The sequence below is a fragment of the Heterocephalus glaber genome, unplaced genomic scaffold, assembly GCF_053883595.1.
Source record: "Heterocephalus glaber isolate CG9 unplaced genomic scaffold, H.glaber_assembly_v1.0 deba00001479, whole genome shotgun sequence".
NCBI classification, from domain to species: domain Eukaryota; kingdom Metazoa; phylum Chordata; class Mammalia; order Rodentia; family Bathyergidae; genus Heterocephalus; species Heterocephalus glaber.
Genome location: NW_028258316.1, coordinates 11,594,399 through 11,609,241, shown reverse-complemented (window position 1 = coordinate 11,609,241; position 14,843 = coordinate 11,594,399). Strand labels below are relative to the sequence as shown.

The following is a 14,843-nucleotide window of genomic DNA, read 5'->3' as shown; positions in this document are numbered from 1 at the left end:
AGGTCTATGTGATGTCCGATGAACATAGCTGCTGTGCTTACCACCTTCTAGTCTCCAGGAAGCACATTCAAGGCTCTAAGAGCCTTCCACTGAGATCCTGATCACATTCTAAAGGTTCATTATTCCCAGATAATACATCAAAGGGAAGTGTTCATGTAAACAACAAACACTGCCACCATGTCATGAACAAATGTTCACAATGACAAGTAGTTTTTGTTTTTGATCACCCGTTTCACGGAATGTACAAGACACTTTATATTAATCATGTAATTTAGTATTTACATTATCAACACTATGAGGTAAATATCACATGATCTGTGTCCACTTTAAGGATTTAGGAACAAAAGATTCCTGTTTAGGAACAGATGATTAAATAACTTGTCCAAAGGTACACAGGGGCAAATTCACAATTTGACCCCGTATTTGTTACAAGTCAACAAATTTCTTAGTACAGTCCTCTATACTAAAGTGACCCCAAATAAAGATACCTTTATCTGTCTCATAGTTTTACGAATCAATTAAAAATTGAGCTAAGGTGTCTTTTTTTTTATGGTACCTGGAATCAAACTTGGGTCCTTGCACTTGTGAGGCAGGTGGCGGAAGCACTGAGCTAAATCCCCAGCCTAAGGTGTCTTCTTGACAGTCATCCACTAACTTAAACATAAAGTGAGGCTTTCTATTTACTATCATTTATAAATACAAATTCAACCCAAAAGATAAAAGTAGTTTCAAGAATCAATGTCAAGCCGGGGATTTAGCTCAGTGGTTCCGGCGCCTGCCTTGCAAGCACAAGGTCCTGAGTTAGATCCCAGGTACCAAAAAAAAAAAAAAGAATCAAAGTCATAATGAGAGTTATACAACCTTAAGGGAATATTTTCACTGGTATTAGTTAGGCTTTTTCAAAAGAAAGCTATTCAAATTCAAAATAATGGGATAGACAGACCCATCTGTTAACAGGGTGGTTAAAGGTTAGGAAAGCAAAATAACAGGCCATATTCAAAGATACTCCCTTGTCAATTTGTAAGACAAATAGGAAAAATGAGACAGCATTTAAAGAAATTCTTCTGTTAAAACTGCCTATTAAAACAAGAAGGATTCAAAAAAAAAACAAGGATCAGATCATTATTAACTAGACCACACAAGATCTAAATACAATCTTAAGCCAGGCATGGTGGCACACATCTGTGCCCCAACACTCCAGCAGCTGAGACAGGAGGACTCCTGTGAGTTTGAGGCCAGCCTGGGCTACACAATGAGTTCAAGACCAGCCTGGACTACATGGTGAGACCCTAGCCCAGAAAAACATCATCATCATCATAATAAAAAATCTGAAAAACAGCATGATGTGTTTAGTTCCTCTGTACTTATAGCATGTCCACTGAAAAGTTCTCTAATGAAATCATTCTACTCTACACAATTCAAAATAAAGTCATCAAACAAACTTCAAATTCACTTAAAATTACAATTAGCTGCTAGTTCAGTTATTTTTCCCTAAAGGCATTTGACTTCGAAAAAATTTTTTAAAAGTCATTCATGGGGCACATGCCTGTAATCCCAGTACTCAAGAGGCTGAGGCAGGAGGATCATTGTGAGTTGGAGAACAACCTGAACTACGAAGCAAGACCCTGTCTCAAAAAAGCCAAAAACAGCTGAGCATGGTGGCCTATAATCCCCGCCCTCAGGAAGCTGAAGAAAAAGGATCACAGTGAGTCAAGGCCAGCCTGAACTATATAATGAGTTAAAGACCAGCCTGAACTGAACTTGGTAGTGAGGCCCTATCTCAAAAAAAAGGACAAAACAAAATTAAAGCCATTTGACTTAATGCTAAACTCTTCTAATATCATCAAAAGAAATATATAAGCAGCATCTATTCATAAATGATTTCCCATTGTCCTTCAGTGACAATATCTGAAGACAATGCCGGCTCTCTCTGCCCCTCAGCCCCCCTCCCTCCAGTACTAGGGGGACTGAAGCCAGGACCTTCACACTGAGCTACATTCCCCAGGCCTTCTTCTATTTTGAGACAAAGTCTCACTAGGCTGCTTAGGCTGGGCTTGAACTTGGCAATTCTCCTGCCTCAGCTTTCCAACTGTGGCATTTTCATGTTGCAAATCCACACTGGCTTCTCTGCCGTATGTTTGCTTTTCAAATCCTTAAAGATTAATGAGCTTTCAATTAAATGCATTTCTTTCCTGTCGGTCCTGATTCCCCTGGAAAAAAATTTTAGCACAGAACATAGTTTCTTATTTTCATACTTACAGAGGAAGTTTAGTTAGCATCTTCAGGTTGTACATAATTTCCTAAAGAAACCAAATTAAACACTGTCCATAGATAACATTTCTAAATTCAGCAACTACATTTCCTGTATTTTTCTTATGGCATCTTTAGAGCTTCCTTCTGTGATACACTATTACATCACAGATTCAACTAACTGGAATTTCTTCCATCTCTTTTTGTGATCTTTTTTTAACTTTTCTTAACACAGTGTTTTCTTCACTATTAGTTTTATCGATAAAATGAATTAACTAAAGAGTGAACTAGTAATGATATAAGATATGTAATAACAAAGCCATGTGAAATAGTTACTTATATATAGTTATAAAGGTTTTACATTCTGTTATGCCCATGAATATAAAAATCTAATCTGGCTAATAATAATAATTACACATACATACATACATACACACACACACACACACACACACACAAATAACTACTGATGACTAGAATTGTGATTACCCATTGCCAGGCATTGGGGTGAATACCAACTTTAATAATAACAGTGATAGTAACGATTATGCTTAACACTTAAATAGGGCTTACTATGTGTTTCAGGCACTATTCTAAATACATTATATATATTATTTCATTTAACCCTCACAAAAAACCCTATGAGGTGAGTACTATTATTTCCAATACACAGATGAAAAAAATGAGGCTTTGAAAACTTAACTAAATTATCCATAGTGTAAGTGAGAAAGTGACAAAGGCATAGTTGAAATTTTGGTTGAAATATTAAGTCAAGCCAAGCTATTGCCCTTTACATAATCATTGCACCACTCCACATGCCAAACAACTCAAGGGCTCCCTATTCCTTAAAATTATAAAGAACAGAAACTCATGGTTCTCCTTAACAAAGCACCACCTCACACACAATCTTAACTTCAACAATATTTACAGGGGCTGGGGATTTAGCTCAGTGGCACCAAGCCTGCCTCCCAAGCGCAAGGTCCTGAGTTCAATCCTCAGTACCAGAAAAAAAAAAGGAACAATATTTACAAATTTTAGCTATACCCAAGTAAACCTTGTTGCCAACCCACAAATCCATCTCTACCCAATCCAGCTCTCCATGCCTCTCTTCTTGAGATTTACTGTTAACTAAAGCAACTTCTAAATTTTGACCCCAAATTCCACCTGGGTTAAAAACGAAGTTCCAGGGCTGGGGATTTAGCTCAGTGGTTTTGCCGCCTGCTGCTCAAGCACAAGAACCTGAGGTCGATCCCCAGTACAAAAAAAAAAAAAAAAAAAAATTTCCACCTCCTTTGCAAGATGTTCTCTGGCCAATCATGAAATTCTTTTTGCATAAACTCTTTTAGTACTACCAAAAGCTATCACCATTTTAACTCTTAATCACTTACTACCTTTTGTTTCAACTTAAATGTTTTAACATGCTTTTCTCCAAACTGTAAATTGAGGGCTAAGATTGTCTGAAAATCTAGTATCCACCTCAGTCTCTACCACAAAATCTATTATCATCTCACTTTATACATATAAAAGCTGAGTAAATACTATTACATAGGTGAAGAGGGGTTTTTATTTAGTAAGAATTAGTAAGACAAAGTGAAGAAAATAAAGGTTTTGATATCTCACAAACCTGGATTTTAAACTACTTGACAATGGCAAGTAATCCTAAATTTCCATTCTCGTGTGTACAAACAAAAAACTTACATCTCATAGGGTTGTTATAAAATTTAAATAAGAAAAACATAAATTATGTTCAAAGTAAGGATAGACCAACAACTCTCATTATGAATAATGAAAGCCAGAAAATAGAGAAACAGAATCTTCAATGTGCTTAAAGAAAATAAAGGCCAACTGAGAATTCTATACCCAATACAGATAACTCTGGGAATGAATGAAAACAGAACTACTTCCAGAAAAACTGCCCTCTCAGTAACCATCTGGGTGCAACAAGTTTTCAGCTCTATGGGCCTCTTTCCCCAGATGTAAAATCAGAGAATTAGATGCTCTTCAGATTTTCATATTACTAATGAATTGCTGAAAATCGACCTTTTATTTTCAAACTTTAAATTCCTTCGAAAAAGTTTAAAGAATATTGCAGTTAACAGCAGTACATCCTTCACTTAGCTTCACCAACAGTTACCATTTTTCCATATCTGCTCTGTTTTTTGAGGAACCACTTGAAAAGTTTCAGATACCTTGACTTCACCACTAATCACTAATACCACTCCTCCTCTAACCACAATAGCATTATCACACATAGGAAAACTAACAATTCAACAGTATCTAAAACACAGGTTATATTCAACTTTCTCTAAAAACTTTTAAATTTTCTGTTAAAATGAAAGATCCAATCAAGGTTCACACAAATTCCTTTTCTCTTTGCCCCATCAGTCTCTTTTAAACTAGAACGGTTTCTTCATCTTTGCTTTTGTTTTTCATGTCAGTGACTTTTTTAAAGAATCCAGGCCAACTGTACTATCAAGTGCCCACATTCTGATTCCTCTCGTTGTTTCCTTATTTCTGACAATGATGTAACCAGGAGTGATGTACTGTAGTTCTTGCTGCATAGATTGTTGATGCTAAATTTAATTGTAAATGTCAATGTCAGAACTCTATAATGTAAAACTATTTTCCATTCTGCAAGTAAACTGTGACATGACTCTTTAAAACTCTGTGACTGTCTTGTTTTCCAATAACCGGACAGTTTTAGCATCCACTAACGATCCTGTTTAAATTATTGAACTAAATTACATGTGAGTGTGCAAAAAGGTGATTTTTCTAATTACATTACTCCTTTTATATGTAATACATCTCCCCATTCAGCAAAGATGAGCTCTGCTTTTCTTCCTTATTTCCTTCTTCCCTTCTCTAGCTCTCTATGGTTTGTTGTTCAAGGCTTACTATTACCATTCTCTGTGATGCTTAAGTTGTCTCAAATTTGGCCAGTGGTAGCCTTTAAGAGTGAGGTGTGTTGTTCACATGTTAGTTTTTGTTTTTTGTTTTGTTTTCTGAGGCAGGGTCTCCTTTTGTAGTTCAGGCTGGGCTCGAACTCACAGTGATCCTCCTGCCTCAGCCTCCCGAGTGCTGGGATTACAGGCGAGTGCTGGGATTACAGGCCTTGCGTGCGCCACCACAACCAGCTAATTTTTTATTTTAAAACAAAGCTTCATTAGGTTGCCCAGACTGGCCTAGACCTTGCATCCCCATTTTAGCTTGAGCAATTGAGATTACAGGAATTGCCACTGCACATAGCACTCCCCTGCTTTTCAAAATCAGATGATCCAGGCTGTTGCTGAGCATAATCTGGAAAGACACAATCTTGAAAGCCATAATCCCAAATGCCATAATCCTGAATGCTGAAATCTTGAAAGAGCAAAATCTCTAAAATTTAAAATCCCAAAAATCACAATCCCCAGATACTAAAATCTCAAACGTTGAAATCCTAAAAGCCAAAATCCTAAAAGCCAAAATCCTCATAGTTTAAAAAGGCTAAATCAGAGGGAGAGAAAGCCAGATTCTGGGAATGGGCTTGAGCATGCAATATGGCAATGAGGAAAACTTCAGTTAAAAATGCATTATTTGGGCCGGGAATTTAGCTCAGTGGTTCTGCCACCTGCCTCGAAACCACAAGGACCCGAGTTTGATGAGTTTGATCCCCGGCACAGGGTGGGGGAAGAATGCATTATTTGTCTACACTGACATTCCTTCTGGCTGATTAAATCCCAGAGGTTTTTAATGAACTAAAGCTGCATTTGCCTGCAGAAGATTACTGACTAGTATAAAAATAGTTGTGCACACTGGAGAATAAGACACTTCAGTAACAGTGTTGTTGGGCCGGGGATTTAGCTCAGTGGTTCCACCGCCTGCCTCGAAACCACAAGGACCCGAGTTTGATCCCCAGTACCAAGAAAAAAAAAAATGTACAAACAGTAACGGTGTTGTTCAGACACCAATATTGCTTCTACCAAATCTACAGCCAATATATATGTACACACAGAATGGATTTCCCCATGACCAAAACACAGGCTCGTGGCACAGAGATGGGGAAATTTTTTTTTTTTTTTTGGTACCTGGGATCGAACTCAAGTCCTTGCACTTGCGCAGCAGCCAGCAAAACCACTGAGCTAAATCCCCGGCCCCTAGATGGGGAAATTTTTAACAGAGGATGCATAAGCATATATTGGTATGTAACAAATCACAGAATTCCAAAGAGAGAAGCATCACATACACATGCATACATACACACACACACACACACACACACACACACACACAAAAGCAGTATCACACAATAAATGTGAATATATTCCAAGAAAAAAGGCAATTATTCAGCATAGTGCAAGATTTCAAAACATAGCTGATGGTGACAATCAGCCAGTTCTCAGACTACCTCAATGCAATTGCCCATAATCTGCTCCTGTAATACTTTTCTTATCAATTTGTTTAGTTTTTTCTCTTTAACTTTTTTAAATTTTTGCTGCTCACTATTTTAAATTGTCAGCGTTATTTTTTTTAATTCGCTATTTCATCTTTGCATCATTTTCAATACTCATGGTATAAATTATGTAAAAACTTTTAGAAAATTTGAATTCATTTTATGTATTTTTTGCGAATCTGACTCCTTCAAAGTGCATTATCATGAAGTTGATTTTGTGTGCAAGCATTAACATAACATAAAACATTGAAACTTCCTTAATAAATCGCATATCCACTTGTAAAAAAAAAAAGTTCTTAAAATATGGGCTCTTTGGGTAACTACAGGGTCTTCCACATCCCAGGAACTTCTCTATCACTGAGCTCCCTACTGAAGTTTTTGATTAATACTATCAAAAACAAAGTTTTCTCACAGTATTTCAGATGACCACATTATAAAGTTAGGTGTACACAATTACTAACCACAGTGATAATGTGCTTAAATATTTTACTGTTTGATCCATTTCTTTATGAAAACAGTTTAACTGCTCATAACTATTACACCTATGCAACTGTCATTAGTATACAACATGGCAGTAGTATCTATGCTTGCAAAAATATATTATTGCCTATTTTACTGTATAAAGTGGTCTATGCAGTGTTCTGTCATGTTTTTCTGTTTCTCTAGCAACTCTCTTTTAAAAATGTAAATAAATATATTTTAAGCCGGGCAATGTGGTTCACACCTATAATACCAGCACTTGTGAGGCTGAGGCAGGATTGCCTTGAGTTTGAGGCCAACCTGAGCTACAACTGAGTTCAAAGCCAACCTGAATTACAGAGTGAAACACTTCCTCAAAAAAAAATATATATAAATGATGAGAAATGGAAAAAATGGAAATAAAGTCTTTGTAAATAGGGAAGGGTGGAGGGCGTGAAGGGAGGGCTAGGAATGGGGAAAAAATAAGAACCAAGATGCATTATATAAAGGTACAATTCCCAATGAGAAATGTAATTGTGTTGTATACCTACAATGTACCAATAAAAGAATACAAAAAATTATATATATAATTTTTTAAATAATTGTTTTAAATTATTTTTTCCAGAATCAAGATTGTGATCTTTGAGGATTGTAAACTGTAGGAATTTTCACCATTAAGGATGTCGACATTTGGTATTGTGGCATTTGGGACTGGATCTTTCAGGACAATGGACCTTTCCCAGACTCAGCACTTTTCTGGCCCCACACCTGTAATCAGCCATTTCTCATAAGGCTCCTTTTAGGAAAATGATAGTGAAAACCCAACATGTGGGCACTGCGTATGCTCATCTCTGCTGCTGTCACTGCTTCTGCCCTTTCAGCGGACAGAGCAAGTAAGTGCATTTATTTCCAAGAGATATCTGAATTCCAACTTAAGGTTTGTTTCTTCTTGGTTTTATTTTTTTCATTAAAAATCTTGATTTTTAGTATTAATTTACATGTATTGATGTACTTTATTAATAAAAATTATCAAGAGCAATTCAGTATTTGTGAAATAAGGCTTCAGAGGCAAAAGCTTCATGCCATTTTATAAATGTTTTACTTTTTCTTTTTTTTTTTGGTACCGGGGATTGAACTCAGGTCGTTGTGCTGGCAAGGCAGGCAGCAGAACCACTGAGCTAAATCCCTGGCCCTTTACTTTTTATTTCTGACACAGGCAGATGCAAAATTCCTGGTGTAGAACAAGAACAGAAGAGTCAGAAGCCACTTTGATACAACAGTTAGTATAAAAATTTTATATGGATTTATACTGCAGAAGCTGAATTCCCTCTTTCATAAATTATGTTTCAAAATTCTGAACCTTGTAGTGCTACACAAAATGGAGGATTTTTTAAATCTACCCATTTTTATATATTAGCTCCAAATGATACAAAATGGAGCTCAATTTCATGAAGAAACTAAAACCAAGTGATGAAAAAGCTGACAAACCCAGGCCTGGTCTAATCTGTCTCCAATCTTTCATCATGACCCTAACTTTTTTCAGTAACTGTTTCCTAAGGGCTGAGCACAAAAAACATAACTCCTCACTTACAGAAAGCTTTCATTGACTCCTAATTCAGGAACCGAAAAGGACTACCTATTGTCTTCAGAATCAAATCAGATTCCACCTGACTTATTTCGACTCTATCATCCATCGTTTCCATAACTTCTAATTCTAGTCAGACCACAGAGTTCTCTTCTAAAAAGTGCAAAGATTATTTGAGCTTACAGATACGCTCTTACCTCAAAGAGATAATTATATGAATACTCAGAACTGATTAAGTAGATGCAAGTAATATCTTGCAGTACAAAGTCCTAATGAAAGCACACAGGAAGATGTAAAAAGATAGATACAATCAATTGGAACTCCTACATACTGCTAGTACAAGTAAGAAACAGAAAGACTGTAGAAAACTCTTTTGGCAGGCTCTCGTAAAGTTATACATACACAATAACTCATGAACCAGTAATTTCACTCCATGTTATATATCCACAGAAAATTATATAGATAAATCAAAGGCAAAAATATTCACAGCAGTACTTACTTGTATTAGTCAAAAACTGGAATCAATTTGTATATCCATCAAAGTAGAATGGACAGTGTTCCACAATGGAACAACATATCAACAAACTCCAGATGCACACAAATGGATGAAATTCACAATGTTAAAAGTAAAATTATACACACAAAACTAACATACAGCTTTGATTATATAAAGCTTGAAAACTAGTGAAAATCAGGAAAGCAGTTACCTGGTGGAGGGGAGAGTGTGCCAGGACCAGGAGGAAGGCACAAGGGAGGTTTATGGGACACTGGTGGCATGCTATGTCACTTAGCAGAATGGATTCTCTGAGGACCCAGTTTCTTTAAATCATTAGCTTCTGAATCACTATGTGGAGGTAGGTGCTGCCTCATAAGGTTGGAGACTCCCCACTCACAGGAAAGGCGGTTCAGATGTGGGACTGCCTAAAGAAATTATATGTGAATGTCACAACCTCCAGATAAAAATAATTAACTAAAATAATTTCTGCACAGCATCTATAATATACGAGATGCTTCCTATCTAGCAAATACAATACTAGTTTACTTCCCTCTCTTCCTCCTTCTGCTAAGTGACAGCAGCACAGCAGCTTCCTCCAGTTCCTAGAGATTGCAGTTCTATTACAGTGCCTAAAATAACCTTACAGAGTAGGCAGTGCAAACTCCAGTGACCAGGCCTCAAATAGGGTCCCTGAAAATGTAACTTCAGAGTCTGTCACTCCAACTCTCCAAGAGATTCTCTGGGCCATCTAATAGCCCATTCATAAATTCCTTTGTCAGAGCCAATTTCTGTTGCTTGCAACTAAGATCCCTAATATTCCACTTGATAAATGAGAAAAAACACTCACTGCTCCGAAAACCAGATTGCCAAGTTTTTATAAAGTTAAATTCAATAGAAAGCTCAGCAATAGCACACTTAGGTATTTATCCAAGAGAAACAAAAATGTTCATGGCAGCTTTACTTAAAATGTCCAAAACTTTTTAAAAACAAGGAAAAAAAAATCCACCAAGGAGTAAATGAATAAATTATAGCAAATCCACAACTGAAATACCACTGGACAATCAAAAGAAATCTACTCCTGATATATCTGAGAACGTGGATGAAATGGCAAAACCATTCAGCTAAATGAAAACTCAACTCAAAATGAGTCACAGTCATTCCACATATGTGACACTCTGGAAAAAGCAAAAAAATGATATCAGATAAGAGGATACCAGGAGCAAGAAGGAATGAGAAGTGGCTGGCTACAAAGGTACCCAAAGGGACATTTTGCACTGATGGAAATATTCTATATCTTGATCCTGGTGGAGGTTACATGGCTGAGTAAGTCAAAATTCACCAAAGTACAGCCTAGGTAACTTAGTGAGCCCATATCTCCCCCCAAAAAAATAAAAATTAAAGGGTTGGAATGTAGCTCAGTAATACAGCACTTGGCTAGCATCCCCAAGGCCCTGGGTTCAATCCCCAGTAATGGAAAACAAAATATCCACAGCAATGTATACTCTCTAAAGTAGTAACAGTAACTGGGCTGGGGATTTAGCTCAGTGGTTCTGCAGCCTGCCTTGCAAGCACAAGGACCAGAGTTCGATCCCTGGTACCAAAAAAAATAAAAATTAAAAAATTAAAAAATAAAATAAAGTAGTAACAGTAATTAAAACAAGACTCCTGAGTGGTCAAAAATTTTGCTAAAAGTCATTATACAATAAGCAGCAGATTAAAACTCGGGCTCTAATTCAATTTCTCATGATTTGAAGGATAAGGAGATTTTCTAAAGGCACAGACAAGACAGGAATGAGAGAGATAAAGAGATTCCAGGCTGACATTTCTCCCCAAAACTTTGCTGATCAAAATTTTTCAAGGTCTATCTCATAGCCTCCTTCCCATACAGCCATCTGTTTATCATTCCACAAATATTTTATGGTCATTATCTGCCACCCACTATGATTCTTAGGACACATCTGTGAGCAGACACCTCTTGCCTCACAGAGCTTCAGCCTAGCAGGGGTTAAGGAGAGCAAAATATGCTAACATAGTCGATGATGTGCCAAGTCAATGTCAAGTGCTACACAAAAATTTAAAAGTAGCTAGGCATGGTGGTGCACGCCTGTAATCCCAGCACTCAGGAGGCTGAGGCAGGAGCATCACAGTGAGGGAGTTCCAGGCCATCTTCAGCTACACAGTGAGCTCAAGGCCAGAACAGCAAGACCCTATCTCAAAAAAAAAAAAAGTAAAACAAAGTAAGAGGAATCCAAAGTGTGGGAAGAGCAGATTGCAGAATTAAAGATAACCAGAGTAAGGCTTAAGGATAATTTTTGAGCACATCTGATAAGAAGAGCTAAAGAACATTTCAAGCAGAAGGAACATCAAGAGTGAAGCCCTGAATCTAAGGCATGCCTGGCATGCATAAAGAATACCAAGTCTTTTCTCTTGCATTGTGGTCCACCTTCATGCTGTAGGGTATACTTCTTTTTCTGCTTTTACTTGGCCCAAATTTGCTCTGCAGAGCCTGTTTCTTTTCCTGCTGTTAATAAAGCTTTGCTACTGTTTTTAAAAAAAAAAAAAAACAGCAAGGAGATGAAGTGACTTAGATGAAATTAATAGTAAATGAAGTCAGAGAGGTAACGAGGTCAGATGAAATAGGGCCTTTCAGGATATTACTGAGTAAAACAGAGCCAACGGAGAGTTTTAGGCAGAAAATGAGTATGATTAGATATATTTTTCTAAAGAATTATTCTGGCTATTGTGTTGAGTTAGACTACCTTAGATAAAGGTAAAGCTAGAAATCCATTACCATGTTCTAGGTGAGAGGTGGTCAGACCAAGCCAATGACAAGAAAGGAGAGAAGTGATGAGAAGTGGTATGTTTGCATATATTTTAAAGGTAAGGCCACTAAGTCTTCCTAGCAGACAAGATGTGGGATATGAGAAAAGGGAAGTGAAGGTTAACCACACGGTTACTGGTCTGAACAATTGGTGGATGGCCCTGCCTTTATCAGAGTTGGTGAGACCTATGAGTGCAGCATAATTTTAAAGAAAGAACAGGAGTTTAACTTCAGACATGTTCGATTTAAAACTGTCTACTAGACATCCTGGTGATTAGGTAGTTGGATATATGGCTATATGGTAGAACAAAAATACCTTAGCTAGAGATATTAACTTGGTGCCCTATCTAAGGATAGTAAAGATGTATAAATCTAGGTAAAGAATCTTACTGGCTTTGATTTTTAAAAGCAGGGGACGGATCGAGGATTTACCTCAGTGGTGTCACACCTGTCTCAAAAGCACAAGGTCCTGAGTTTGATCCACTGGTAAAGGGGACACGGGGGGGGGGGGAGTTAGCAATAAAGATACTTGCAAAAAGCAGGGGAGAGGGCCGGGGATTTAGCTCAGTGGTGCTGCCACCTGCCTCACAAGCGCAAGGTCCCGAGTTTGATCTCCGTACCAAAAAAAAACAGGGGAAAAGAGGAGCCAACAACAAAAATTGATTAGGGCTGACCAATGAAATTGGAGTGGGGGATGCATTATCCTAGAAGCCAAAAATGAAAAAAGTGTATCAAGAAGAACTGAATAATCAACTGTGTCAAATGCTATTTATAGATCAAACAATATGAAGACTGAGGGGCTGGCTTTGCAAGTCATATAAGTAAAGCACTTCCCTGGTATATACAAGCCCCTGGGTTAGAAAGGCAACACACCATGAAAGAAGAAAGCAGAGGAAGAAGAGGAGCAGGAGGAGAAGGAACAACGACATGATGATGAAGAAGGATTATTGAATTTGGGCACTCTGGTGTTACTGATGACCTTGTCAAGGGCACTTTCAGTTAAGAAGCAGAAGATCCAATTCAAACTGGCTTAAGAGAGGATAAGATGAAAAAACAAAACCTCATATATTGCTGTATGAATGTAAAATGGTACAGTCATTCTTAGAAAACTGTTTGGCAGTTCATTAAAATGCTACACACTGGGTATCACATGACCCAGAAACTCAAAAACTTAAATACAAATGCTCATAGCAGCATCTTTCACCACAGCCAAAATACAGAAACCTAAATGCCCCATCAACTGATAAATGGATCAATAAAATGTGCTATATGCATACAATGGAATATTAATAGGCCTTACAGAGAAATGAAGTTCTAATACACATCACAACACGGATAAGCCCTGCAAACATGACACTTATGGAAAGAAGCCAAAAACCAAAGACCACACATTGTATGGTTCCATTTATAATGAAATATCCATAATAGGCAAATCCTTCAGAGATGGAAAGTAGGTAAGTGGTTTCCAAGGACTGGGGAAAACCGGAAACAGGGAGGGAGTGACTTCCAAGGGATGATGAAAATGTTCTAGAATTAGGAGTGGATGCACAACTTTGTAAATATACTAAAAACCACTGAACACTTAAAATTGGATTTTATGACACATGAATTACATCTCAATTTTAAAAATAGGGAAAAAATAAGAAACAACTAGAAACAGTTGCAAACAGACAATTCTTCCTAGAAGCTACCACAAAGGAGGTCAAAGAAGTGAGAATGTGAAGGAATGAGGTCAAGCACTAAAGCAAGGCCAAGTATTTTTAAGGTGGAAAAAAATAACGTGCTTATTGTTAGAAAGCAAAATATTGGAGATGCAGGAAAGTTAAGGGGAATCAGAATTCCTGGAGCAATATTCTTCTTTCTTTTTTTCTTTTTTTTTTGGTATCGGCATGGGATCAAATGGAGCAATACTCTTGAGTAGTTGAGAGGGAATAATATCTCACACACACACACACACACACACACACACACACACGCACACGAAGTGATAGCTTATCTTTTTTTTTTCCCTTGGTGCCAGGGATCAAACTCAGGACCTTGCCTGTGAGGCAGGCGGTGCCACTGAGCTAAATCTAAATCCCTGGCCCTTGCTTATCTTTTGATTACAGCTCAGACAGTTCTTCTATGGTGAGACAAGGAAGGGCAAAATGCACAGGTACAGTGTGTTTAAATTTTCCTGGTGAAGTAGGAAGCAAGGTCATCAGCTGAATGGGAGACAGAAGGTTAAGGGCTTGAAAAGGGTAGTGTAACCAAACTGGTAAATGAACTGGGTACCTCATCATCAAGGACTCACTTGAAGTTCAAGGTCATGAATTTAAAAAACATAATCAGGCAGCACAGTTATTATGTATGAGTGTGGAGGGATGTGTTTTCCAGCTATGTTCAGATATACAGATTCAGAGGAGGAGGAGTCAGAATTTTTGCCTAGTGAGCATGCTAAAACCATGGCAGTTGAGGGTGTATGGATAGGAGGTTAGTATAATGACTATAGTATTAAAACTGAGTAAGGAAGAGAATGAGAACATCAAAAAGAGAAAAAAACAATGAAAAAAGTAGAAACAATGGTCTAAGATCTGTGGTCTTAAGGAGGTCAGTGAAAAGCAAGGTCACTACTGGGAAAGTTCAAGGAACTGAGAGGCCAACATATTTAAAAAATCATCTAAGTAATCCCTAAATGCTCAAGCCAAAAAAAACCTCACTGAATGGCAACTGTACCCATAATTACCACATAATTTGGCATTCAACTGCCATAAGCCATCTTCAACTCAAATATTGGCAAACCTAGTGCAAGTCCCACTCATTT

The 14,843-nt window shown here is 37.5% G+C and overlaps 1 protein-coding gene across 15 annotated transcripts in view; it reads right to left on the bottom strand.

Annotated features, from left to right (window-relative positions):
• Strbp (spermatid perinuclear RNA binding protein) overlaps positions 1 to 14,843 on the bottom strand; it is a 184,496-nt gene that overhangs the window by 134,992 nt on the left and 34,661 nt on the right. Inside the window, exon 1 of one of the 15 annotated variants that reach the window (XM_021262115.2) lies at positions 9,431 to 9,608. The exons of the other annotated variants lie outside the window; for them this stretch is intronic. The gene's annotated coding sequence lies outside the window, so the exon portion shown is untranslated. Of the gene's footprint in view, positions 1 to 9,430; positions 9,609 to 14,843 lie in introns of those variants that run through there. 15 annotated transcript variants of the gene reach the window in all.